We start from the raw sequence: 27,990 nt of genomic DNA, 5'->3' as shown, positions 1-27,990 counted from the left end.
GTTTGGATAGAAACATCAGAATATTTTACTTTGAAAATTTCCTAATTAGACGCATCCCACGATCTCTTCTATTTTGGAGAAATGATAGCCTGCTTAGGGAAATCCTTTCTGCACACTGAACATGACTCGGGAATGGGATGCTCAGGCCTCTGAACGCCTGGAGAGAGGCGACCAACACAGGATGCTCATCTGAAACCAATGGGCCCTACCTGGTCACTTTACTCTAAACACTGTCTTCATTTGTCAAACAGTAAAAAATAATTTCCTTTTATTTTATATAAAAGACATAAAGTTTATTGAGGAATTTTTATTTTTAAAAGTTCAACAGTTCATCCACTTTCACTACCCCCCAACACACACACACGGTAACTGAGATGTGGTTTATCTGCATATCGCTTATGTTCATATGTTAAATACAATATTTAGAAACAAATTAAAATGGAAAGCAGCTGGGTGTGGTGGCTCACTCCTGTAATCCCAGCACTTTGGGAGGCCAAGGTGGGAGGATTGCTTGAGCTCAGTAGTTCAAGGTCAGCCTGGGTCTTGCACTGGTAGTGAGACCCCATCTTTACAGAAAATAAACAAAATTAGCCAGGCACAGTGGCACATGCCTGTAGTCCCAGCTACTCAGAAGGCTGAGGTGGAAGTATTGCTTTAGCTCAGGAGGCCAAGGCTGCAGTGAACCGAGATCATGCCACTGCACTCCAGCCTGAGTGACAGAGCAAGACTCTGTCTCAAAAAAAAAAAAAGAAAGAAAGAAAGAAAGAGAAAGAAAGAAAAAATCCAAGTTGATTTATTTTATAATGTAAGCTACATTGATCTGCTATTAAAGTTTTTCGGGTAGGAAAATATTTCCAAAGAAAATATTAGTAACTTATAGCTGATGAACATTCAACATTAATGTTAGAGTGTAGAAATTATATCTCATTTTTTGTGAATATAAGTTGAATATGCTCATATTATTGTTAAATAACTTAAGAAAGTATTAAGAAGGCTAGTTTAATGGTAAAAAATGTTTTATTTGAGGAAAATGCCACATAAATGTCACCAGTAAAAAACAAAACAAAAAACTAACTAGGCATGGTGTTACCTGCCTGTAATCCCTACTTGGGAAGCTGAGGTGGGAGTATCCCTTGAGCTCAGGACTTCAAGACCAGCCTGGGCAAGACCCAACATAGCAAGACCCTATCTCAAAACAAAAAAAAAAAACAAAAAAAGACAGAACAAAACCACCCACAGAGAGACAAACCCAGGATCCTATTTTGAATCCATTTGGTTCAGAGAAAAAAGATGTTATGTGATTTTTAAAAAGTTATTTCATAGATAGAGAAAGATATACAACCAACATTTTTTTTATGTGAGATTTTCTCCTTTAATTTTTTTCACATGGAAAGTGCCCATACCGGACATACTAGTTTATTCCACCTCTACTGTTACAGTTCTTCTAGTAAATGATTGATTACAGAACAGCTAACAGCAAACTGGAATTTCTCTTTTGTCTTTTACTACCTATTTTTCAAAGTTTAATTTTGATTCTCTCTAAGAATAGTGTTTCTCTTCTATTTGCAAGAACTATGTAGATGTGATGTGAAAATCAGGACAATTTAAAACCTCTTTTCCTTCCTTCTCTGCTTTGAGCTCTTTTTTTTTCTTTTTTTAAAATCTGTTTTTTTTTCTCCCCTTGTACCGTTTATATTTAGCCCTTTCACCCTTGCGTTGATTACCTCCCTAGTACTCATTTTCTCATTCCCTTTTCCCTTGGCTCTCTCTCAGCTTTGCTTTACGGTTTTTAGTGGGTTCCTTGCCATTATTAGCCAATTATCTTAGTGACAGCAGCACTCCCAGGAATCGAAGTCCCGTAAGTGGTTAGCATGGAATTGACACCACAGCCCTACAAACAAGTCTATAACTGTATGGATTTCAGTGGTTTCTGTGCAAACAATCAGCAACTGGGCAGAAGCTGGTCATCATACAATGTTGTTAAAGAAAAAGAAAGAGACATGAGAAGGATGGTCATGTTATTTAAATCTAGATTGGTTCACTGGCCTCTCACTGATAGAGGGGTTAAGCAACAAGGTAAAGATAAATAAATATCTATGGAAACGTGATTATATACAGAGAACATTCTGAATATGAAAGGAAATAGTTTGTAATGTTAAAACACAATGGGCCACAGACTTAGGAAAGCTAGTTGAGAAAAAAATCTCTATTTGTAAAGGATCTAAGGGATCTCAGAGGAAAACCTGGCAGAGACTGGGGAGTCAGAATTAGTGGATCCTTTTCCCAGAGTTAAGCCTAGTTCAGGATAAAAGTCTACAAGAGAAAAAGCTTGCTCTCTATAATACCATTTCGCCAATAACATTGTGTTACAGCCCAGATCCCCTAGGTATCACATTATAGCAAGAATACAATATAGAAAAGGTTAAAGGATTAAAATAGAAGTCCTTTCTCCCTTCCTTCTGCAAAATTCATGGAATCATATGGACCTGGAAATCATTGATTTCAACCTCACCCTCAAAGCAGGAAACCCTTAGACAATATTTTTAACAGGTGGCCATCCAGTTTCTGCTTCATTACTTCCCGTGCCAGAGAAGTGAGTCACTGCCTTGCAAACCAGTCATTCTACATTTAACATCCTTTAAAAAACAAATACTATCGCTTAAAGAGCTGACAGTCATGCATCACTCGCTAGGTACCAGGTGAAGGCCTCAGTGCTTTACTGGGTGTGTTATTTTGGAAGTTCCCAGATGACCTCCTGCAGCAGGCTTGTGGCTTAGAGCAGTTAGGTAGACAGACTTGCAGAAGGAACGGAGTCTGGATTTGGGCCCAGTCTTTTTGACTCCAGACGAGGCCTTCACATCACGCTGAAACACACTTGCCTCCCTGTAGCTTCCACATGTTCACTCTGGTCTGGATCCCAGAGCACAAACCACAACTCCCGTTCTTCCACTTCAAAGTCCTCCAGATACATGAAGGTAGTGACTGTCTCTTCCCCCTGCCCTCCCTCTGCAACCCCTCCCTCACAGACTGACCATGAACAGATCCCTCTGTTAATTCAGAGGCAAATTTTTTTTGAGGCCTCTTTCATTCTAATGCCCCTCTTCTAGAGATGGATGCCCAGGAGCAAACATAATAGATAAGATATGAACAGAGTAATGATTGCAGATGAAATGTTCATTTTTGACTATCAGATTCAGTAAACGGAAAATCTTTTCTGAGTAACAAATATAAAAATTGTCATCCATAAATATTTGATATTGCATGTGTCTATGTACACTTGCAAATCTTTTCATTATGAACATAGTAATTATCATCCTAAACACATTATAGCACTACATAATAATGATTTATTGCCCAAACTGAATTATGTTTCAGGAATTAAGAATGAATTTGATGGATACAACCATTTCTGTGTATCTCTTTTACTGCCATGGCAACAAATTAAAATAGGTTTGTTTAATTAGTTGTTGGTAAAGCACTATGAACATGAAAACTGCTATTAATGGATGCACAGTGTTTAGTGTTAATGCTAGTGTTATCATAAATGGCACAGTGTTTATGGACAAAATAAACCAATTTATTTTCCATTAATAGTAATAATTTCTTCTTTGAATTAGGAAAAGGATTTGTTAAAAAACTGCTGCCTTTAAAAAAACAACAACAACAACAACAAAATTGTCTAGTCTCCCTTTTATGTTTTTTGTGTTTAAAGGCAGATTCTTTTTATGTTGCTAAGGCTGGTATCAAACTCTGGGCCTCAAGCAATCCTAACACCTCCGCCTCCCAAAGTTATGGTTTTTTTGGCCAAATGTTAACCAACATTATACACTCAGGTAGAAGAGAATATGAGTGCATATAGTGATGACCAAAATATCCCAATGAAAACAGGTATACTTTTTTTGGGGGGGCTGGGGGGGACTGGGTCTCACTCTTTTGCCCAGCCTGGAGTGCTATGGCCCGATCTCAGCTCACTGCAACCTCCACCTCCCGAGTTCAAGCCATTCTTCTGCCTCAGCCACTCAAGCCACTGGGATTACAGGTGCATACCATTATGCCTGGCTAATTTTTGTATTTTTAGTAGAGGGAGGGTTTCACCATGTTGCCCAGGCTAGTCTTGAACTCCTGGACTAAAGTGATCTGCATGCCTCAGCCTCCCAAAGTGCTGGGATTACAAGCATGAGTCACCATGCCCAGCCAAAAAATATGTATTTTCTAATGGCCATTGCAATGTTCAAATTACCACTGCCGAGCCTTTTAGTTTCCTAATACAGAAAGGAGGACGGAGATTGCCGGCAATGCACAGGTGAAGGAATTAACCACATCGCCCACCTGGAACTATTTTCAGAATGGCTCAAGGAGTTGCTTGTGGAGAGCTTTAGATCTCCCCGAATCTTGTCAACTTCCCCAGTGGCCCCCAATGCTTATGCAATCTCAGTGAAAACAGCTGCTTACCAGGAAGTGGCAGTTCATGCCCAGTCCCCTGCCTTCCCCTCCAACCCTAAGTCTGTCCTAGCTTGAAATTTTGAAGCTCCTTTAGACCTGCCTCCTGTCATTGACCTCTCAAGTCTTGGAGGTCCCATAGCTGATATCATACAATTTAGAAGTGGAAAAACCCACCAGAGATCCTCTAATCCAGCTCTCTGCATTCTAATAGGTAAAGTATTTTACAGATAAGGAAACACAAAGTACTAAAGAAACACAGAGATAAGCAAACCATCTGAGCTCAGAGAGTGCTGCAGATGGAGTGAATGGGCTGGACTCCATCTGGATTGTGGTAGGGTTATGTGGCTTGGGCTGGAAATCTCATCCATGGGTAAACTGAGAATGCCTTCAGCTATCCTCACTTAGACCAGATTCATGAACCCCAAGCTGAGTACTTTATAATGAATTAAATGGATTATCTCATTGCCAGTCATTGAAATGTCCTCTTGTATGTGGTGGTAATCAATCAGACCAGGGCTCTTCTTTAGACATTAGTTCACCTCAATACTCATCTAGGGCCAGAAGAGGCCAAAGATGTGAAGAAGGATGAATTTGACTTCAACATTAATCTTCTTCTGAATATCCTGTGTATTCATGTTGCAACTCCCCAGGATTGACCCTTTTAGCCATGTCTTATTGTCTTCAGCATCCCCTGTGTCCTAGCCCCTACTCCCACCACTAATTAGAATTTACCTATCCTTGGGTTCATCCCATATGACTGCCAAAGGACTCTCTTACAGTCCTTACTCTATTGCCAGGTAACGTATTTGTGGTTTAAAAGGATATTTCTATCACTTAAGCCTGAGGAATGATTGGAAATGGCAATTTCAGGCCCTATGGCAAATCAATGGTAGAACTTTCTGTGCTGAAGAATCTGACCTGAGAAAGAAAAGTCTGCTTGCAAGATGCCGAGAGCCACGAGTGGGGACACTGTCCAAATACAGCTGATACAAAACTGGCTGCTGGAGACGCTGTCCAGGGAATTTGGGTGACATTGGGCCACATGGCCTTTCAGACACCTTCCAACCCTGGGATTCCAGACTGTGTGAAATGATAGATCTGTGGCAACTTACAGGGGCTTTCCTATGGTTGCTGGAAGGATTTGTGATGGACGATTTCATGTATTAAATTGACCGGACTAAGGGATGCTACATGGCTGGTAAAAAATTATTTCTGGCTGTCTGTGAGGGTGTGTCCAGAAGAGATTCATATTCAAATTGGTAGACTGAGTACAGAAAATCATCCTCACCATTATGAGTGGCCGTCATCCAGTTTGGTGAGGGCCCGAAGAGAACAAAAAGGCAAAGGACGAGTGAGTTCCCTCTCTGTATAGGCTGGGACATCCTGTTCAGGCTGGGACATCCTGTTCTGCTGCATTTGGACATTGGTGCTTCTAGTTTCTGGGTCTTCACACTCGGAATAGAACTTGCACCATGGGTTCCTGATTCTCAGGCCTCTGGACTTGGACTGAATTACACCACCAGCTTTCTTGGTTCTCCACTTTGCAGACAGTGGATCATGAGACTTTTTGGCCTCCATAATCACATAAGACAATTCCCATAATAAATCTCTGTATATATATTTATATATAGTCATATAGACATTAATATATATTAAAGTTATATACATATTAAAAGTGTATATATATAATTTTAGAAGAAAATTTTATATTATAGATTATTTACATATAAAATCTTCTATTGATTCTGTTGGTTCTGTTTCTCTTGGAAACCCTAACTAATCCTTGAATCCTGATCTATCCTTAGCCCTGTGCAGTGCTTATCAAACCATATCACCTCAGATTGTTGGAATTATCAGCCAACATGTGGCGTGTCAGAAAGAGGGACTCAAAAGCTCTTAATAAGCTGGGCTATGAACTGATCTAACAAGGCGACTTTAGAATACATTTCTCTTTATCAGACTTTCCAGAGCTCCTCTCATCCCTCTAATCTGTTTTATGTTCCTCTCTTACCATCTAATTTCTTTTCCTTAAAACTAACCACTTTGCCTTAATTTGGGGTCCCTTTTTCTTTCTTTACAGGACTTTTATCACTCAAAAGAAGTCTTCCCTTGACCCTGTTAATCTTTCAAATTTATGTCTTACCTTTCTATTCCCCCTAGACCCCACATTTATTTATTTATCTATTTATCTATCTATCTATTTGTTTATTTAAGACAGGGTCTCAGCCGGGCACGGTGGCTCATGCCTGTAATCCCAGCACTTTGGGAGGCCGAAGCAGGCGGATCACAAGGTCAGGAGATCAAGACCATCCTGGCTAACATGGTGAAACCCTGTCTCTACTAAAAATACAAAAAATTAGCTGGGTGTGGTGGTGGGCGCCTGTAATCCCAGCTACTTGGGAGGCTGAGGCAGGAGAATGGCGTGAACCTGGGAGGCGGAGCTTGCAGTGAGCCGACATAGCGCCACTGTAGTCTGGCCTGGGTGAAAGGGTGAGACTCCGTCTTAAAAAAAAAAAAAAGAAAAAGACAGGGTCTCTTTCTGTTGCCCAGGCTGCAGTGCAGTGGTGCAAAGGGTTCACTGCAGTCTTAACCTCATGGGCTTGAGCAATCCCCCTGTCTCAGCCTCCTGAATAGCTGAAACCACAAGCATGTACAACCATGCCAGCTAATTTTTAAATTTTTTTTGTAGTAACAGGGTCTCACCATGTTGCCCAGGCTGGCGTCAAACTACTGGGCTCAAGTGAACCTCCCATTTTGACCTCCTAAGGTGCCGTGAAGGTGAAGGTGTGAGCCTGGCCCTTAGATCCCACACTTCTATCAAGAGAAATAATACCTAAATTTATTGAGTAGTTATTATGTGTTAGACACCGGGCTAAGCAATTAAAATAGGTTATCTCATTTATTTCTCATAACACCTTTATGTGATGGGTACTAGTTTTATTCCTGTTTAGTATATGAGGCAATAAGGCATAGATAGATTTAAAATCTTGCCCAAGGACAGACAGTAAATGCTGAAGTCTGGCTCCAAATCCAGGCAGTTCAACTCTAGAGCTCTTAATCACTAAGCCCCCTCATCTTCATTATCTTAATCCCCAGCAATTTGACCTTTAACTCCACACTGCCGAAACTGCTTTCCTCCTGCTAGTGCTTGTCTCACTTGACTTTTCCTCGACTGACGTTTTTTTCCTTGGCTTTGTGAGACCATGGGAATCCTTTTTTCTCTGCAAACATCTTTCATACGCAAAGGTTAGAGCCTTCGCATTCTTCTCCCCACTCTTCTTTTTCTTACTTTTTCCTGTTTACCCTTGAAAATCTTTTTCCATAGTTTCAATTACAAAATCAGTGCATGTATCTGTGCTCATTTCTGGGCTTCAGTTTTTCATTCTAACAGCACATGATATCTGAATTTGCATGTCCCAGTGACAACTCAAGCTCAGCAAGTCCCAAGCGGAATTTATCATCTTCCATTAACTACTTTTCTGTATCCTGACTTCATCTCCTCCTCCTGACTCTTAGAGATGCTATGATGTCATGGAAAGAACACCAGCCAGGGAACTCAGAAGACATGGACTCCAGTCCCTGATATGCTTGCTATATGACCTAGAGGTCTTCATCAAACTCTTTCTCTAGGCTAAGGGAGTCTACTGGACAATATCTTGTCTCTGCCAACCCTTCAGACCTGTGGCTCCTGATGTCCCATTTCCATCATTCTTTCAATTACCCAGTGATGGAGTCTTACGGTCATCTCTCACCCCACATAAACTCAGCCTTCAAATGGAAAGAGAATTTTTCTAATAATTAATTTATTCCTGTCATTAATATATATTCACAGAATACCTACTATGCAACAACACTGGGAAATAGTGAAGAATGAAGGAGAAAAGTCCCCTCCATCATGGGACTTAAAGTCTAGTGCAGAAGGCCGACAGTAAACATCTGCACAAATAAACGTATTATATGGTATCAAGGAACAATAAGAACTGTGAAGAAAAATGAAGGAGGTCAAGGGTTTGTCAGTGACTCAAGGGTTGGGGGGTATTTATTTTAGTTAGGATAGTGTAAGAAGATGATATCTGGGCACCAACCTAAATGAATGAGGGAATGCACCACACAAACATGAACGGAAACAGCCTTTCAGGCAGAAGGAAAAGACAGCATGAGTTGCGAAATGGGAACAAGCTTGGTACGTTGGAAGGACAGCAAGAACATCCAGATGGTCAGTGCAGAGCATTTAAGGAAGACAGGCAAGAGCCAGGGCCCTAGGCCTCAGAGGCCATGGTAAGGCTTTTGCAGTTAGATTTTATTTTATTTATTTATTTATTGAGACAGGGTCTCGCTTTGTTGCTCGGGCTGGAGTGTAGCGGCGTGATCTTGGCTCACTGCAGCCTTAACCTCTTGGGCTCAAGTGATCCTCCCCGCTCAGCCTTCCAAGCAGCTGGGGCTACCACAGGCACGTGCCACCACCCTGGCTAATTTTTGTATGTTTTGTAGAGACGGGGTCTTGCCATGTTGCCCAGGGTGGTCTCGAACTCCTGCGCTCAAGTGATCCACCTGTCTCTGCCTCCCAAAGTGTTAGGATTATAGGCATGAGCCACCGCATTTGGCCTGGAGTTAGATTTTAACTGTGATGCGATACCTTAGAGGATTTTAAGCCCATGAGTAACTTGGCCTGATTACATTTTAAAAGATCACTTTCTGCCCTGTGGAGAATAAAGCACGGGTGTTGGGGCAGGACAAGAGTGATAGCAGGAAGACTGCTTACGATTCAGAATCTGCTGCAATCAGCCAGGCGGGAGATCACAGTGGCTTGGACCAGAATATATCGGTGCAAGTATGAGCTTACTGAATAAGCTAACTGATGAGGAACAATATCCCTTCAGAAAAGGGAGGAAATCAGGAATGTTGTCCATGAGTTGTTCCTGGAGCACAGGTTATCGAAGGTCTCTTACTCCGAGATTCTACACACTGTGAAGCTTGATCCCATTTTATTTTTATTTATTTATTTGAGACAGAGTCTCACTCTGTCATCCAGGCTGGAGTGCAGAGACACAATCATAGCACATTGCAGCCTTGAACTCCCAGGCTCCAGTGAGCCTCTTGCCTCAGCCTCTCAAATAGCTGGGACTATAGGTGCACACCACCACATCCAGCTAATTTTTAAATGTGTTTTTTATAGAGACATGGTCTCACTATGTTGCCCAGGCTGGTCTCCAACTCCTGGGCTCAAGCAATCCTCCTGCCTCAGCCTCCCAAAGTGCTGGTACTACAGGCGTAAGCCGCCACACCCAACCTTGATCCCATTTTATATACAACCTTCTTCATCTACTTTTATGGCCCACTACCTCCTGTGAACCAGAGGCAAACTGGGAAATGAATTAACTCAGAGAAGAACAAAGCTAACTGGAGGTGGCCGAGCTGATATCCTTTCTATGGGAGTGCCATAGGGAATGTTGCATGATACTCATTTTAGTTATATGTGGAGTCAGAATTCCTTGGGCCTTAGACTTAAGGTAAAGGGATGCACTTTGTGAAGATTAAATGAGAGAATGTGTATGAAAACCACAAAGCTGGCCGGGCGCAGTGGCTCACGCTTGTTATCCCAGCACCTTGGGAGGCCGAGGCGGGCGGATCACGAGGTCAGGAGATTGAGACCATGGTGAAACCCCATCTCTACTAAAAATACAAAAAATTAGCCGGGTGTGGTGGTGGGTGCCTGTAGTCCCAGCTACTCGGAGAGGCTGAGGCAGGAGAATGGCGTGAACCTGGGAGGCGGAGCTTGCAGTGAGCTGAGATGGCACCACTGCACTCCAGTCTGGGCGACACAGCGAGACTCCGCCTCAAAAAAAAAAAAAAAAAAAAAAGAAAACCACAAAGCTATAAAGTTCTATGGACATCCAGGTGATCATGCTTCGTTTAAATAAAATTCAGTGCAAATAGTGCAAGCAAATGTTTTCCAGTGTGCTATGTCACTTTTCAAAGCTGTAACTACTGGCAATGCTACATCTCTTGCACTTACCTGGGTTATCCCAAAGACAGCTAAAAAGTATAAGTCAGTATGTATCAGATAAACACATTAAACTATGCCTAGGCAGCTTTCAAATAGATGAGACAAGAGTAGGGATGTGTCCAAACACGTTCTGAGAAACCAGCATTCCTCTTTGTTTTGATATAATCTGCACAAGTTTTCTGACGCATTATTTATCCTTGTTAAAAATAAACCAGTCCTTGATTGCTAATATTATTTCAAAATTGTGCCTTTCCTATGTGGCTTTACAGAGGATTAAAAGAATGAAGGAACGTGTTTGAAAAGGGGAGACAAGACAAAAGACACAATCAGAACTGCATTTTGTTTTAAATTCTATTTTGGATTTTTTTTTAACTTTTTAATAATTCAGAGCTTTACACGAATTCCACCATCAGAGAAACTTTAAGAGAAAGAACAATTTCTCTTTATTAAAATTGTTTTTATTTTGTGTGTACGTGTTTATATGGGAACAAAACAAAACTGATGAGAAACAGCTGAATGAACATGTGGCTTTTAAAACATTACATAGTAAAAGGGAAGGGAAAGGTCTGGAGTCCTACATTGCACATATGATATTTTGTCCCTGTAGGCTCCTTTTTTTTTCTTAAGGATATCAAATTCCAATGCGATTTCACAGGTGACCCAGCTTCTAGAATTACATTCTGCAAAATTGTTTCCCTTCCAGAGGCTCAGTGAAATGTGGGGTGATGGCTTCCACATGAGGATAAGTCCCCAACATGTTCTCCAAGCAAACCCAGGCAGACATTTAAAACCAAAGTGACAGATACACTAAATCTAGGTCCATTATATGGAAAGTAAAGAAAATGATATGTAACAGAAGAACATTAGTGATTGAAATATCAAAAAACTTACATCTTGTGCTAGCAAAGTAGGGGTTTTCGTGTTTTGTTTTTCAATAAAGTTGACCATGTCTGGATACCAGTGAAATTTGTGCAGTTTTTTTTCTAAATAAAGTCCTGGGATATAAACAAAAAGCACCTCACAAAAATGCTTTTGTCTTGGTCACTGAAATACAGCTGAATTCAAAATAACTGAATTCATGAAGAGCTTGAAGGCATATCGTAAATCCATACAATGCCATTGAGCACAGACTTGGGCATCTTAATTTCACTTACAATGTTTGAGTTTGCTGCCAAAACTTCAATTCTCTCCCTTTTTTAATTGAAGTACTTATGAAAAAATTGTCCTTCCTAAAAAGAAAGTACAACTTCATAAGAAAAAAATTAATTGCTCTCATCTCCAGTTAAACACAACTTCCATCGTTATAAAATCAAAAACATTAATTGTACCAGTGAGCTGGCCAACAATACAAATAGGCTGGAGGTACTGACAAAAAGAAATGTTCCTCAATTCAACCTACCTCCTCTCCCCAGTAATCTGGTTCTTATCCATAAACTACTTTGACCTTACAGAAAGAAGAGGTTTATAAAAAATTGGCAGAACAGAAAAGAGTAGAATTCCTGTAAAGACCCAAGACTTGAAGCATACTAACCAAGAGATAATTCCATGTTTAGCATCAGACCACACATTTTGCCAAATATGATAGACTGGCAAATAGGATATTTGGCAAAAATGGCTGTGGTAAAAATTTGTACGCGTAGAATCATGCTATACAAACAGATTTTGAAACAGTTTTAGTGGTAGTTCAAGGTCAAAAACCTTTCCATACATACTATGATATTCAGCTGAACAGAGCTCATGAACAACTCTCTCATCTGTTAGTGTTTTTGGAGGGCTGATGTGCTGCACTTTCTGTACAGTTGTCAATATCCCCTGTGAACTTAAAAAATTCTGGCTGGGAAAGAAACTAGTAGATTGGGGTCCAATCTATTACTTTTGCAGGTTACCTTTAGGTTTAGAGTTGTTGGGAGAAACACCATGACCACATATTTTATGAAATCTTGAAAAGGCGTTTCTATGGTTTGAGTGTTTGTCCCATCCAAAAGTTATGCTGAAGTTAAATTGCCAATGGAATGGTATTGGGAGATGGGGTTTTTAAGAGGTGGTTAAGCAATAAGAGCTCCACACTCACGAGTGGGTTTAATGCCTTAATAAAAGGGCTTTTGAGAGTAGGCTCCTTCTTTTGCCATTTCCCCTTTTGCCACAGATGACACAGCAAGAAGGCCCTTACCAGATGCCAGTCCTTTGGTCTTGGACTTCTCAGCCTCCAGAATGGTGAGCCAATACATTTCTGTTCAACATAAATTACCTAGACTGTGGTATTTTGTTACAGCAGCACAAAATAGACTAAGACAGGCTTTAACTGCTTTATGATATTTTCTGCAGGATCTGAGTCTTTGTTTTCTGCTCAACAAGCTGCTGAGTAGCAATTCCAGCTCCAGGGCCCAGAGCACCTTCCTCTGAGAGTCCAGCCCCAGGACTGTGCTCTGCCTGCCCCTACTGCACAGGCCGCAGAGCCACCCACCTCAACTCTGGTTCAGCCACAGTCAGAAGCAAGTAAGATGCTGTGCTACACTGATGACCTCTATGATTCTGCTTTTCGTTTTCATGGCCTTTCCATGTGGCTCCTCCTTATCAGTATCTATCGCTTTCATTGATTGTTCTCTATTTATTAATTTTATTTAGGCCCTCATTGCCTTACAATTGAATTACTGCTCCGGTCTCCTAGCTGCTTTTTCTCCTCAATCCACACTGTTTACTAATGCCAGCCTGTATCTTTGATTATATAATTGCCCTTTCCTGAGCCAGCCTGGTGTAATGCAAGAGCCTGAGCTTTGGAGCATCAGACAGGATTCAATTCTAGGCTCTTCCTTAATTAGTCTAAATAAATCACTCTACCTTTAAGCCCATTGACTGATTAAACGTGTTAATCCCTACATGATTGTTGAATAGATTAAATAAGATTATATCAATTATATCCTAGAAAGCATCTACTACAGATATTAAATGTAAAGTATCTTTTGTTCTTTTTCACTATAAGTCATTCCATAGTCCTTAATCTAGTCACCGAGACTTTTAATGCCAGGTAATTGTTTCTAGGGGTTTGTCGTCTAATGCGAACAAAGACATACAAATATAATTAAAACACAAATGTACTGTGAGATTGAAGGAACTATGGAAGTGCTGTGAGAACTTTGTTCGGTGGTACCATAAAGCTTCACAGAAGAGATTCTTCAAGGATGAACAGGAGTTTGGTGGAGAGACGGGAAAGTTTATATAGAAAAATGTGAAGGCTTAAGCATGTTCCAAGGTGGGATGGAGATGAGACTTTTAAGAAAAGTAATGTCCAGGCTGGGCATGGCGGATCAAGCCTGTAATCCCAGCACTTTGGGAGGCCGAGGCGGGCGGATCAGGAGGTCAGGAGATCAACACCATCCTGGCCAACATAATGAAACCCATCTCTACTAAAAATACAAAAATTAGCTGGGTGTGGTGGTGCACACCTGTAGTCTCAGCTACTCCGGAGGCTAAGGCAGGAGAATTGCTTGAATCCTGGAGGCAGAGGTTGCAGTGAACCAAAATCACGCCATCGCACTTCAGCCGGGGTGACAGAGCAAGACTCCATAAAAAAACAAACAAACAAACAAACAAACAAACAAAAAAACCCAAAACCAAAAAACAAAAACCCAGAAAGAAAGAAAAAGAAAAAGAAAAGTAATAAAGTAATATCCAAATTGTGAAAGCCTTGAATGTTTGGACAGTCAGTAAAGGGAAAATTTCAAGGAGAATATGATATGAAACCAAGAGATTCACAAGACAATAGAAAAAGTTGACAAGGGACCTGCATATCCCTCTCATATATCTCTCATTTTGAATTTAACAAAAGTGTTAAGGGAGGTGAGACTGACAGTAGCCAGCCTCCCTTGAACACAGCCAAGCTTCTTTCCTGCACAAACAATAGGCATTTCTAAGCAACAGCACAGATCTCTTGAAAGCGGCAGTTCTCAGTAGCTGGTTTCTAGGACTGATTCTACAGAAGTTTACCCAAGTGATTACGAAATTCTTTGCTCTAGCAAAGATTAGATCTCTTTAGAGAATGACAATAAGTAATTATCCCTTACTTCAGGAACACCTTCTCCATTTAAAGGGGAAGGAAATCCTACAAATGGAAGGAAGTAAAACAATCCAGCCATCTGATTCAGCCAAAAATCAGCCAGTGTTGGGAGGGTGGAGATGCTGTTAACATTTGTGGGTCACCTCCTAGGTCCTAGCATTCCACTAGATGTTTTATGAACTTTCTCATTAAATCCTAACAATAATCTGTCAGGTAAGTGTTTTTATTCCCAGTTGAATTCAGGGCTTCCATTACGTCTAATCATCACTAGATTCTCAAGTCATTTCTTTTAAATCTCCTTTCTGGCTATAACCATCATCCCTTGTCCTCTGCTCCCAATAGATGATTACCAAGGATGGTTGAAATTAATTTCTTTTTTTTTTTTTTTTTTTTTGAGACAGAGTCTTGCTCAGTCGCCAGGCTGGAGTGCAGTGGCGCCATCTCGGCTCACTGCAAGCTCCGCCTCCCAGGTTCAAGTGATTCTCCTGCCTCAGCCTCCTGAGCAGCTGGGACTACAGGCACCTGCCACCACGCCCAGCTAATTTTTTGTATTTTTAGTAGAGGTGGGGTTTCACCATGTTGGCCAGGATGGTCTCCATCTCTTGACCTCGTGATCCACCCACCTCGGCCTCCCAAAGTCCTGGGATTACAGATGTGAGCCACTGCGCCTGGCCGGTTGAAATTAATTTCAAGTCAAGTTCGGGGAAGTGAACTCTTACAGGGATTACACAATAAGAAACAAGAAAACATTGTATAGAACAAGGGTGAAGTAACTAGATCTTTTGTTGTTGGTGGTGTTTTGAGATGGAGTCTCGCTCTGTTGCCCAGGCAGAGTGCTGTGGCCTGATCTCAGCTCACTGCAACCTCTGCCTCTGGGGTTCAAGCGATTCTTCTGCCTCAGCCTCCCGAGTAGCTGGGACTACAGGCACATGCCACCACACCTGGCTAATTTTTGTATTTTTAGTAGAGACGGGGTTTCACCATACGGACCAGGATGGTCTCGAACTCCTGACCTCGTGATCTGCCCGCCTCAGTCTCCCAACGTGTTGGGATTACAGGCTAAGCCACCATGCCCAGCCAGTAACTAGATCTTATACTTCTGACCTTTTCATCATTTTAGCACCAACCGATTTCCCTTATTGGGCCATCACTTAATCATTCAACAAATGAGTTAAGTTCCCAGCATCATGCATCTGGCTGAGGTCAGGCTCAACAAAGGGCCATGCCTATTCTTACTCAATCTTGGCACTGTATTCCTTACCATTTCTTTCTGCCTTTTGAAATGCCCAAGTATAACTTTGCCTTGAGTTTCCAAGACAAGCTCAAGCTCCTTTGTCTTCTGAGTTGATGCAACGTTGGATTACCAAATAAAGCTCCAGATGCCAATCCTTTCAGTAAGATTTGATGAGGTTTTGTTAAAGCTAACAAAAGAAGTTTCAAAGAAATACTGTCGACACTGCTAAACAGTATTTAATAATGAAGCTTACATCATTGAGGCCTTGGCAAGTGAAATAGTTAGTTTGTCCTGCAGTGGAAGAAAAGGCCTTAAACTGGGTAGTGACAGCAGCAAAATTCTCAAGTTTGCATCTCAGGTGAACACGTGTCTCGCATCGAGAGTGGGTTGTACCATATACTACCTGGAGAGTTAGGGGTTAAATCTTAGGGCTGGCAGCCCTGGGACCAACAGCTTCCAGCAATTACATTTATCAGTGTATCCTCTGCAAATCCCACTCCCTCTCTGGGGCTCACTGCCAGCAGGCCTCTTATTCCTCTGTTACACAGGGACATAAATCTCTTTGCAGGAAGCAGGAACTAAGCCAGGTGCTTAAGAGCCTCGGCAGAGAAATTCAGTGCCACTCAGCTGTTGATTTGCTGATGATAAAATGCACTGCTGATTTGCAAGCCTGGAGGTCCCTCTCTAACTCTGCAGTTCTCTGTGCCCTGGGACAGCCTTCATGTGGCCTCCATGTGGCCTCCAGGGTACAGTAATGCATTGCATAGATTTCACCGCAAGCAAAGGATGCAGAACCCCTGCCTTGGAGAGGCTACAAGATGCTCATTTATTATAAAATATCTTCTAGTCAGATGATAAAATTCCACCATTAGGGATTCATGCCCTAGGATAAGTGTCACTCTCTTCCTGCAGCCTTCTTTCTAGGATGCAAACCTCCAGGAGGTAAGAAAGTGGAGGGGATAAATGAATGGAGGAAAGGACAAAGAAGAGGGAGCTATAGAGTTTGAGTTTTTGGGGAGGGAAACACAACCTTTGCTTCCTTTACAACTACACCATCAAGCCCCAGGGTCAGGGACCAAGTTTGTCTGTTAATTGCTGTTCTGCCACACCTTATGTCATATCTGGCACAACATGGGTACTCAGTAGGGATGTGTTGAATGATGTCAATGAACAAAGCAGACACCTATCCCTCTCCTCCCTAAGAATGTGTGTGCATTAGAACAAGGACGACATGGTGTCTGTGCCCCAGGCAGAAGCTAGCATCTCACGCTGCACAGGAGCCTGTTGCAGTGGCCAGGTGGGCCTCCGAGTTGGAGGCCCCTGCCATCAGGTGATGCCTACTCACAGCTACGTTTGGCTATTGAGTGTCTCCTCGCTAGATTTTTTTTTTTTTTTTAATGAAGCAGCATGAAAATGCACCTTCTACCTTTGCCTCTTCAGCAGCTCCACTGACCAACCTGTCGGCATTCCTGGCTTGCCCAAACCTAGAAACAAGGAGTATGTTCACATCCAAAGACTTCAAAGAGCCAGGGCAGACAGTTTTGAATTCATCCTCTTGAAGCCTCTGCCACGGTTGGCAGCCAGGGTGAGGCCAAGCTTCACGGCTGCCCTTTGGGGCTGAAATAAATCTGAATGCCAGGGAGCCTGGTAGGACAATGGAACCAACCTCCTCTTTGGCTCTTTAAAGAGAGGTGGCCCCACCCTCTCCTACAGGCTGCAGAGTCCTGGCCGACATATCAACTTGGTGGTTAAGAGCACCTAAAGATGATTTTTATGGGACCTTTTACAAGGGCAATCCTCATTTAAAGACTGCACCTTTGAAAGTCAGATTCCTGGAGAAATGGTTTACAGCCTTGAGCATGGTAAATGGTAAAAACCATTAAGCTTGCACAAATATATGGATAAAATAATGAAAGGGGGCTCAGCTGCTGAATTAACACTTTATGTACTCAAAGCAGTTTAACTGCCAAAGTGCTAGCTTGTATATCCGTGGAAGAGAAATGAGAGAGAAGCAAGGGAGACGGAGACTCCAAGTTATCAAGATGGCCAATAAACACGAGAACTGTGAAATGCTGAGTTGACTGCCATAGAGATACACTTTGCTTGTGAAGCACTAAGCAGCCTCATTCACAAAATAGAACTCTCACTGTTAGAATCCAATGGATTCTATACGAGCAGGGAAGCAAGGAATCTTAATCAAGCTTCCTCATTTTACATGGATTTGGTAGAGCTCTTTAGGTTCTGTATTTGTTTGCTAGGGCTGCCATAACAAAACACCACAGACTGGGTGACTTAAGCAACAGAAGTTGATTTTCTCACAGCTCTGGAGACTAGAAGGCCAAGATCAAGGCATTGGCAGGTTTGGTTTCTTCTGAAGCCTCTCTCCTTGGCTTGCTGCCTTCTTGCTCTATCCTCACAGGGTCACCCCTCAGTCTCTCTGTGGCCTGTGTCCTAATCTCTTTATAAGGACAGCAGTCATGCTGGATTAGGGTCCAATATGACCTCATTTTACCTTAATTACCTCTTTAAAGCCCTATCTAATTTTACCTAATGACCTCATTTTACCTTAATTACCTCCTTAAAGGCCCTATAGCCAAATACAGTCACATTTGGAGGTACTCGGGGTTAGGAATTTAATATGAGAATTTTGAGGAGGACACAAGTCATCCCATAATAGGCTCCAAAAGGAGGTGATATCTTGCAAGGTGGAGAAGGGAGACTATCTCCCATCATCATAGTCCTACATACAAGGAAGAGGTCAGAAATCCCTTAAATCTAAGCCGTATGTTTGAATGAGCTCCCTGTGCTTCTAAGACCTTCATGTGCCTTTACAATCTATGAGAAAGGATGATGTGCCGGGCACAGCAGCCCACACCTGTAATCCCAGTGCTCTGGAAGACCACGGCAGGAGAACTGCTTGAGGCCAGAAGTTCAGGATCAGCCGAGTTAACATAGCAAGACCATACCTCTGCAAAATTTAAAAAAAATTAGCCAGACATAGTGGTGCATGTCTGTAGTCCAAGCTACTTGGGAGGCCAAGGCAGGAGGATCACTTGAGCCCAGGAGTTTGAGGCTGCTGTGAGCCATGATTGCTCCAATGTAGTCTAACCTGGGTGACAGACTAAGACCTTGTCTCAAAAACAACAAAACAAAAAAAGACAATAGTGAAGATGTCTTTATTCTCTCCTCTAATGAAAATGTAAAAACATAGGTTATTTTCTCTCCTCGGCCTCCTGAGCCTGCATTGATTATTGAGACACAGAGCGGCATGGCAAAATCGAGTCTGAAGCCAGATTCCCTGACTGGAATCCCATCCCTGCCACTTACAGTGAAACCTGTTAACTGACAAACCCATTAATAAAAACCAATCATGACAAGGGAAGGAATGGAGCAATTAAAATTGCTAGTTCCAACCACTTTTCAACAGAAAGTTGAAAGTCTCCTATAAGCCAGGGCTTTGAAAACATAACACTTTTGTTCAAACACGCCAATCAACTCATGATGGAGACTGCATTAATTCTTAGATCAAGAGCTCATTACTTATAATGTAGGTCAAGGAGGCCATGTCAGCTCTGCTAAGTTAGCCTTTGAGAACTGCAATTTGCAAATTAGAAAAAAGAAAGTGTTCTAATTAAAATGATTCTGTCATTTCTGGGTCTTGGAAGTGTGCCAGAATGACCGTTTTGAGCAGAAAAAGAACTAGTCACAAAAATGCAGTGGGCTTCACAATCTATGTCCATGCCCATATCCCCACCTGTCAAGGAAATAATGGCTAAGAGGCTTAGAAAATACAGAAAAAGATAAGGAATTAAACAAGTGGGCTGAAGACCTCCCGTGAGCCAGGAGCTAGCCACTCACATTCTCTCCCAACTGTCACGGTGTCCTGAGGCAGAAACAGAGCCTCAGAAAGGAAAGAGAATTTCCTCAAGATCTTTAGGCTCATAGGATTTGATGTTAGGACATACGACTCCAGATTCCAACTCTAGTGCTCTTTCAATGTCCCCAGAGTCTATCCAGACCTCTCCACACTGCAGCTAGGGTGCACATCTGATCATGTCTCACCTCTGCATAAACACCTTCAGCAGCTCCACGGCTCTTAGAATAAACACACAGCTTCTTAAGCTGGTCCAAGAGACCCTCCTCCCTCTGGTCCCAATCGGGGGATGCTCATTTCTTCCCATCTTTGCCTCGATAATCAGTGCTCGTCCTTCAGTTCTCAGTTTCAGTTCCATTATTCCAGGTCCTAAGGAGGCTTTCCTGCTTTCTGGGATCAGACTACACCCTCTGTTACATACTCTCATATGACTCAGTGTTGCCCTTTTTTAGCTTATAATTATTTGTGTTATCAAAACTTGTCATCTTCAGTTATCTATAAACTCCATGAATGCAGTTTCTTAGGGTGTCTCCATCACCCCACATAGTGCTGGCACATAGTAGGCACGCAATAAATATTTTCTGAATGGGTGAATGTTTTAATGAGTGTGTTTGCGTGAATATTCTTCTTTTCTATTCTTTCTGCTCCTGGAATGCGGAAATTGGCTCTGAGGCAGCAGAGGAAATAAAAATCCCCAAACAGAATAATTGCTCCTTCCAGTAACTACCTGCAGAACGATTTGTCATTGTGTCATGCTGATTTATAACATAGTTGGGGGATTAGCATGTTACCATCTTCCCCTACTAGACTGCTGGCAGGGGTTACATTTGGTTCATCATTGTATCCACCGTATCTAGCACAGTGCAAGAACTCACACATTTGTTTCGGGGAGATAAACACAAAGAACTAATGAAAAACGACAGGCTACAGGAGTAAGATCTCTTAGCTCAGGCGTGAAGAAATTCAGAGCACAGGTAGATTAATTAACTCCAGGAAGGAATAGGAAAATCTCTTCCTCTGATACTACAAGAAAAAGAGAGAGAACAGATATAGAAATAAAATTAGATCAAGGTGATAGGGAACGAGGAAGGGGGCATTTGTGCCAGGGTCCACAATTTGCCCAATTTCAGGCTTTCCATGGCAAGGTCAGCAGGGAGGAGCGAGATTGGATGGAAGCAAAGGTGGAGGCTGGAAGAGAGCAAGGATGGTCCAGAAAAGCCACTGTGGTGAGAAAGTCGGAAAGTTCATTAAAGAAATACAGAAAATTGGCTGGGCCCGGTGACTCACGCCTATAACCCTAGCACTTTGGGAGGCCGAGGTGGGCGGATCCCAAGGTCAGGAGATCGAGATCATCCTGGCTAACACAGTGAAACCCCATCTCTACTAAAAATACAAACATCAGTCAAGTGTGGTGGCATGCGCCTGTAGTCTCAGCTACTCAGGAGGCTGAGGCAGGAGAATCGCTTGAACCCAGGAGGCAGAGGCTGCAGTGAGCCGAGATTGTACCACTGCACTCCAGCCTGGTGACAGAGCGAGACTCTGTCTCAAAAAAAAAAAAGAAAAGAAAAGAAATACAGAAAATGAGCAAAGCAAAGTGTCAAGAGCTGAAAATTGGTTTAGTCTAGAAACTGTTTCTTATAGTTTCTCTAGCTGTGCTTCATTACCTACATTCAGAGCTTGAGGAATGGGGTGGAGGCTTGGTTGTTAATTCAGCTAATTTAGAAGTCCAAGTTGGGAAAGGAGTTCGGCAACATCAGAATGGGTCAGATTGTCTACACAAAGTGGGAAGGAGTCTAGTTGCTGGCAATCTTGGTGACGGCTGAAGGTCAGGACTTGAGCCCCCTAAGCCATGGGTGGGTGGGTCCATTGGGTGCCCCAGAACTTGAAAATCAGGCACACTGGGGAGGGGCAGGTGCTTGGGTGCAGCTTTGAATGTGAGTAGGTAGAGGTAGTCCAGTCAAGCTGCCCAGGCTTACTTGTAGAGGGCCTGCTTGTGTCACTTCCTACTGAGAATGACAAATTCCCCACCTCGAGCCTTCATACTGTGGAAGTTCAGGCAGGAGATGAGCATCCTGGAGCCAGGGCTTTGGCCACACAGGTGAATTTAGGGAAATTCCCTAGGACGGTGACTGGCTAGGAGGTTGTAGTCTTGGAATGACAAGATGACTTATTGGGCAGGCTTTCACCACAGTGGTTCGTTATAAATTCAAGCAGACAGAAATCCCAAGGGTTCAAGTCATCTTAGGAAGGTGAAAGTGGGTCTATGGTGCACAGAGGACGTTTGGAGTGATGTGTTAAAGGCAGGTGGTGGGAACAAATGGGGACGCATGGTGGCTCTGGAACAAGTGCTGAGGACAGAAGCATCCCTCCCCACTGTGTTCCTTGCCCCCTGCTGCACACACCCACTCCTCTCTTCTTGAAAGAGAAAAAGAATAAAATGAAATCTCATAAGAGACAATACTGGGACAGAGTGATTTAGAGAAAGCTTCGTTTCTTATCAAATGAGGAGATGAAGTAAGGAAACAAAGAGAAACTTGGAAAAAGATGAACTTGCAAAAAAGATGAACTTGGAAAGACATCTAAAGAATAATCAAGAGGGAACATAGGCCGGGTGTGGTGGCTCACACCTGTAATCCCAGCACTTTTGGAGGCCAAGCCAGGCGGATCACTTGAGGTCAGGAGTTTGAGGCCAACGTGGTGAAACCCCGTCTCTACTAAAAATACAAAAATTAGCTAGGTGTGTGGTGGTGGGCGCCTGTAGTCCCACCTACTCAGGAGGCTGAGGCAGGAGAATTGCTTGAACCTAGGAGGCGGAGTTTGCTGTGAGCCGAGATTGCACCACTCTGGGTGACACAGACACAGTGAGACTCTGTCTCAAAAAAAAGAGGCCGGGCGCGGTGGCTCACGCTTGTAATCCCAGCACTTTGGGAGGCCGAGGCGGGTGGATCACGAGGTCAGGAGATCGAGACCACGGATCCTATTTAGGTCTACATGCCTGACTGGATCAAAGAGTTGTAAAAAGACATTCCCATCAATTGATCAGTCCCGGTTGGTTTCGATTTAGGACTAGCAGTGAGTAGTTATATGACAGGGATCAGGGAGCCAAACTTGTGCAGTTAAAAGTGCTTTGCTGTTATAAGAATTAGGCTGCTTGACCAAGTTGACTTAGAGAGTCTGGCATCTGTCCAAAGAAAAAATAGATTGCACATGCATCGCTACTCTTAGTCACAAAAGTTTGAGTTTGTTGAATTCTCGTCAAAATAATAAAAGCAATGGGGGTCCTTCCCCATTAGAAGAGCCATAGAAGGGTCCTGGGAGTTGGGTTCTGGATGACACATGCACCAAAGACCTGCTTGGTAGCAGCCTTTGCCAAAAGAGACAGGTGAGATGAGCTGTCCTGAACCTGTCTCCATCTACCAGGCCTTCCCCACTTGGGAGCCTGGTGCCCATGCTCTGCTCCTGTCTCTGCCACTACAGCCTTAATTCACCACCTCAGGCACATCACCTAAGAGACAAGGAGGGAGAATGTCTCCCCTTGGCAGGAACAGCAATTGAGATATTAGTAAGGAAATAAGCAGAATGTTTGTTGGGGCGGAGAGGTATGGGAAGATGTATTACTGCATTCTCACACTGCTAATAAAGGCATACCTGAGACCGGGTAATTTATAAAGGAAAGAGGTTTAATGGACTCACACTTCCACATGGCTGAGAAGGCCTCACAGTCACAGCAGAATATGAAGGAGGAGCAAAGGGACGTCTTACACCGTGGCAGGCAAGAGACTGTGCTCAGGGGAAATTCCCTTTATAAAACCAAACCATCAGATCTCGTGAGACTTATTCACTATCACGAGAAGAGCATGGGAAAGACCTGCCCCCATAATTCACTTATCTCCCACTGGGTCCCTCCCATGACACGTGGGAATTATAGGAGCTACAATTCAAGACGAGATTTGGGTGAGGACACAGCCAAACCACGTCAGAAGAGCATAGGAGGAAATGTGTCTAGTTAAAGAAGGTACCAAAAACATTTCAAATGCAATAACAAAAATAGAGTATGATATATTGAACAAGTACATACTTAGTCCAAATTTATCCATTCAAACTTTATTTGCTTCAAAATTTTCTTCTTTTTTCTGAGACGGCGTCTCACTCTGTCGCTCAGGCTGGAGTACAGTGGTACAGTCTCAGCTCACTGCAGCCTCTGCCTCCTGGGTTCAAGCGATTCTCCTGCCTCAGCCTCCTGAGTAGCTAGGATTACAGGCGCCTGCCACTACACCTGGCTAATGTTTGTATTTTTAGTAGAGATGGGGTTTCACCAGGTTGGCCAGGCTGGGCTCAAACTCCTGACCTCAAGTGAGGTGCCCAACTCGGCCTGCCAAAGTGCTGGGATTACAGGCGTGAACCACTGTTGCCGGCCATGTTTCAAAATTTTCTAAGAGAAATGATATTTTATACATCCACCTAAGACCCCCTGTAGATCTGATTTCCCTATATTGCTTCCTTCTCAGAGATTAATAACCACTATTCTGAATTGTATGTTTATCATCCCCATGCATGTTTTTAACTTTTTTGTTGTTGGTGTGTTGTTTTTTGAAATAAGGTCTCTTTCTGTGACCCAGACTAGAGTGCAGTGGCACAATCATGGCTCACTGCAACCTCAACCCCCTGGGCTCAAGCCATCCTCTCACCTCAGCCTCCTAAGTAGCTGGGACTACAGGTATGTGCCATTACGTCTTGTTAATTTTTTTACTTTGTGTAGACATAAAATCTCACCACGCTGTCCAGGTTGGTCTCAAACTCCCGGGCTAAAGCAGTCTTCCTGCTGTGGTCTCCCAAAGTGCTAGGATTATAGGTGTGAGCCACCGTGCTCAGCCATTTCAACTTTTGATATATTAGCATTTGCATCCATGAAGAATGCAGAGTGTTGTTCTTCAAGTTTTTAAAATTTACTTAAATGTAGCCCGGGTCTAGCAGTAATCATTCTGAAATTTGCTTTTTCATGTAATATTATGTTTTTGAGATTTATTCACGTTGATAATTTTAGTTCATGTTTATTCAGTTTATCTGCTTGATAGTGTTCTATTGAATGAATATACTCTATCCATTTTTCCTATTGATGGACACTTGTTTCCAATGTTTTTGCTTTTACAAACAATAATGTAATAAACATTTTGTACAAAGTTCCTTATGTACAAGTGTACAAATGCAATATTTTCTTAAGGTCCTGGGCCTGTAAGTAGAATTTTTGGTTAGTACTACTAAAATACTGGCCAGGTGCAGTGGCTCACGCCTGTAATTCCAGCACTTTGAGAGGTACAGGTGCCTTTTGGAGACCGGAGGTGAATGGATCCCTTGAAGTCAGGAGTTTGAGAAAAGCCTGGGCCAACATGGTGAAACCCCATCTCTACTAAAAATACCACAATTAGCCGGGCCTGCTGGTGCACACCTGTAATCCCAGCTACTCAAGAGGCTGAGGCAGGGGAATCGCTTGATTCTGGGAGGTTGAGGCTGCAGTGAACCGAGACTGTACCACTGCACCGCAGCCTGGGCAACAGAGTGAGACTCCGTCTCAAGAAAAAAAAAAAAAGTAACATACTAATGGTATTTTAAACTTCATCACTAGACCTATGAGGGAAGGATTTTTTTGTTTTGTTCACTGCAGTATCCTGCATACCTAGAAAAGTGCCCGGAAGAGAAGGCACTCAATAATTATTTGTACAAATGAATGAATGAAATTTTGATTTTTGTTCACCTAAGGAAGGTTGCAGTCTTGGAGTTACAAGACTGCTTCCTTGGTAGGCTTTCACCATAGTGGTTAGTTAAGGCAAAAGAGGACTCCTTTAGCTTACTTCTCCCTGTCCTTTAAGTGTCTTCTCCTCTGAACCTAACTTGTACTGGTACTTGGGCCTGACGTACAGCACTGCTAGACCAGGCCATTAGACTCCCCTTCATGGGATCCTCTAGGGGCTTTCTCCTGCCACGCGCTTGTTGCCATCCAGTGCTTTGGAAGCTACATGTTGAATTGATGAAGTCATGTAAGTGAGGGAGGCTAGCCCCTGAATCACTGATTGAAAACATCCTCCCACAGCTCAGAAACACACATGTTGGACTGTCCAGGAATTTACAGGAAACTGCCATTCTGTTAAGCCCTTGAGATTCAGGAGTTTATCTGTGAGAGTACCCAGTGTTACCCGAACTAATGCAGGGACAATGGCTACCTTGTTTATGATCATTTTTTGGTGCCTGGAAGAACTTGTAGCATATGTCAGAGACTGAATAACGTTTGTTGAAGGAAAGAAAAAAGAAAGGAAAGGAGGAAGGGAAGGAGAAATTGGTATTCCCAGCACTCTATAATCATCTTGTCATGGACTCAACTTATTTACTTATTTTTACCATCTCCATTTTCTTCTCCACATTTGCCCTAATTTTTTATATGCTGAAAATGCAGTAAGGAATCTTCTGTTGGGTATCTGCCACATTTATTCCAAGGAATTCATATTTTTGGTAAACTTTGTATTACTAATGCCTGTGAGCTAAAACTATTCTGTAAAACTGAGATTAAAGAAACTGTTCTCAAACAAAATCATAATAACGAACATATCGCTTGATAACATCTAATAGCACAAACAATATTTAATCCTGATAGACCTGAAATTCTAGGCTTCGAGAACCTTTAAACTAAGTCAATTAGAAAATTAGAATATCATATACCTTATACACTAAAGACATATATGTTATTACATATTACCAGCAGAAAGAAAATTTGTGATAGAAACTTCTAGTGCTCACCTGGCCACAGGGAAGACTACCTGTTCACCCCTGTACAGGTAGACAATGCACTGTGACTTGTCCTAGACAATGTGAGATGCATTTATCACTTCTGGGCAGAGGCAGTGAAAAGCTCTGATTCTCCTTCTTGATCTCTCTTCTCTTTACTTGAGTTGCATGAGCAAGAAATAAGCCTTTGTCATGTTAATCCACTGAGAGTCAAGTGTTGCTATGTTGCCATAGAATAGTCTTGCCTAGCTTAATTTAGGATGGTTACCCAAGACGCAGTTCAAACAAAACTAATGACACATTTATGTCCTAGATGATTTGTAGACTTTTTTTTTTTTTTTGGACAGAGTTTTGATCTTTTTGCCCAGGCTGGAGTGCAATGGCATGGTCTCAGCTCACTGCAGTCTCCACCTCCTGGGTTCAAGTGATTCTCCTGCCTCAGCCTGCCAAGTAGCTGGGGTTACAGGTGCCTGCCACCACGCCCAGCTAATTTTGTATTTTCAGTAGAGATGGCGCTTCACCAGGTTAGCCAGGCTGGTCTCGAACTTCTGACCTCAGGTAATCCACCCGCCTTGGCCTCCCAAAGTGCTGGGATTATAGGCGTGAGCCACCGCACCCGGCCGATTTGTAGACTTTTTTTCACTGGTCTACATCATTAGTCCTAGGGAGAAAGGACTAAGCTATGGTTTTTAAGGTCAAGATATCAAGAATAGGCAAAAGGTTTAGAAAGGGTAAGTATAGTTGGTGCTCATGATACAGAGTGTTGACAAAGCAAAGTTACACAATTAAGGTCACTGCACTGAGATCTCAAACCTCACTGAATTCACACCTCCTGCTGTGACCTGTGGCGACAGAGATTTCATCTTGGCAGTGATTCCTTTCCCTGTATTCAGATTACATTAAACTCAATTGGAAAGCTGTTCACCAAAGGTAGACACAGAAATCAATGCAATTCAACACTCAGCCTTGCTGATGCATATGTCAAAAGAACACACTACTTTCCCACGTTATCTGCTCTTTTACTAAAAATACTGTTACACACCTCCTTAAAGACACATTCTGCTGAAACATAACTCTATTATCTTGAAAAATCTTTATGTCAGTCTGACTTCTTTTCTTCTCCTTAGTGTTAGATACTTTGCCCCTTGTTGCTATTCTTTGAGTTTTAATCTCATTTAAATGTGATCACTTACAGTAACTTCTTCGTGGGATAACTTCCTTTTCTTTGATCGTTTTCAAATACAGGCAGACAAACTATATTATTTCCATGTAGAATCTATAACTTAAAAAAAAGTCCACAAAAGAAACCTGTCATGGCCTCCAGGCAGTTAATGGTTGCAGCTTTGCAAATAAAACTGACCCTCCTGTAACATAATTGATCGAGCCAGTCAGAAACTGGGTCTGAATATGTGGATTTAATTTAAAAACATTTCTTGGAACTATTCGTTTCAGTAGAAGAGGAGTCAGAGTTTTGACACGTTGTACAATTATAAAGAAAAAAGAAGGCTCCTGATGGAAAGCATGGACAAATTCCATGTACACAATCTGATTAGCATGAAAAAAATGCATGGGCAAATGAAGATATGTCTAAGTAGAAATCA

At 42.4% G+C, this 27,990-nt stretch overlaps 1 protein-coding gene and 1 long non-coding RNA gene across 6 annotated transcripts in view; one reads left to right on the top strand and one right to left on the bottom strand.

Annotated features, from left to right (window-relative positions):
- Positions 1-24,310, top strand: part of LOC131384139 (uncharacterized) — a 52,739-nt gene extending 28,429 nt beyond the window's left edge. The window contains exons 5-7 of the long non-coding RNA XR_009214703.1: positions 12,597-12,664; positions 12,776-12,946; positions 24,237-24,310. This is a non-coding gene — a long non-coding RNA (uncharacterized LOC131384139). The remainder of the gene's footprint in view (positions 1-12,596; positions 12,665-12,775; positions 12,947-24,236) is intronic.
- PSD3 (pleckstrin and Sec7 domain containing 3) overlaps positions 1-27,990 on the bottom strand; it is a 575,483-nt gene that overhangs the window by 519,100 nt on the left and 28,393 nt on the right. The gene's annotated exons all lie outside the window — the stretch shown is intronic.

The sequence above is a fragment of the Hylobates moloch genome, unplaced genomic scaffold (genome assembly GCF_009828535.3).
Source record: "Hylobates moloch isolate HMO894 unplaced genomic scaffold, HMol_V3 SCAFFOLD_8, whole genome shotgun sequence".
NCBI lineage: Eukaryota > Metazoa > Chordata > Mammalia > Primates > Hylobatidae > Hylobates > Hylobates moloch.
The sequence above is the reverse complement of the archived record's forward strand: the minus strand, read 5'-3'. Positions and strand labels throughout refer to the sequence as shown.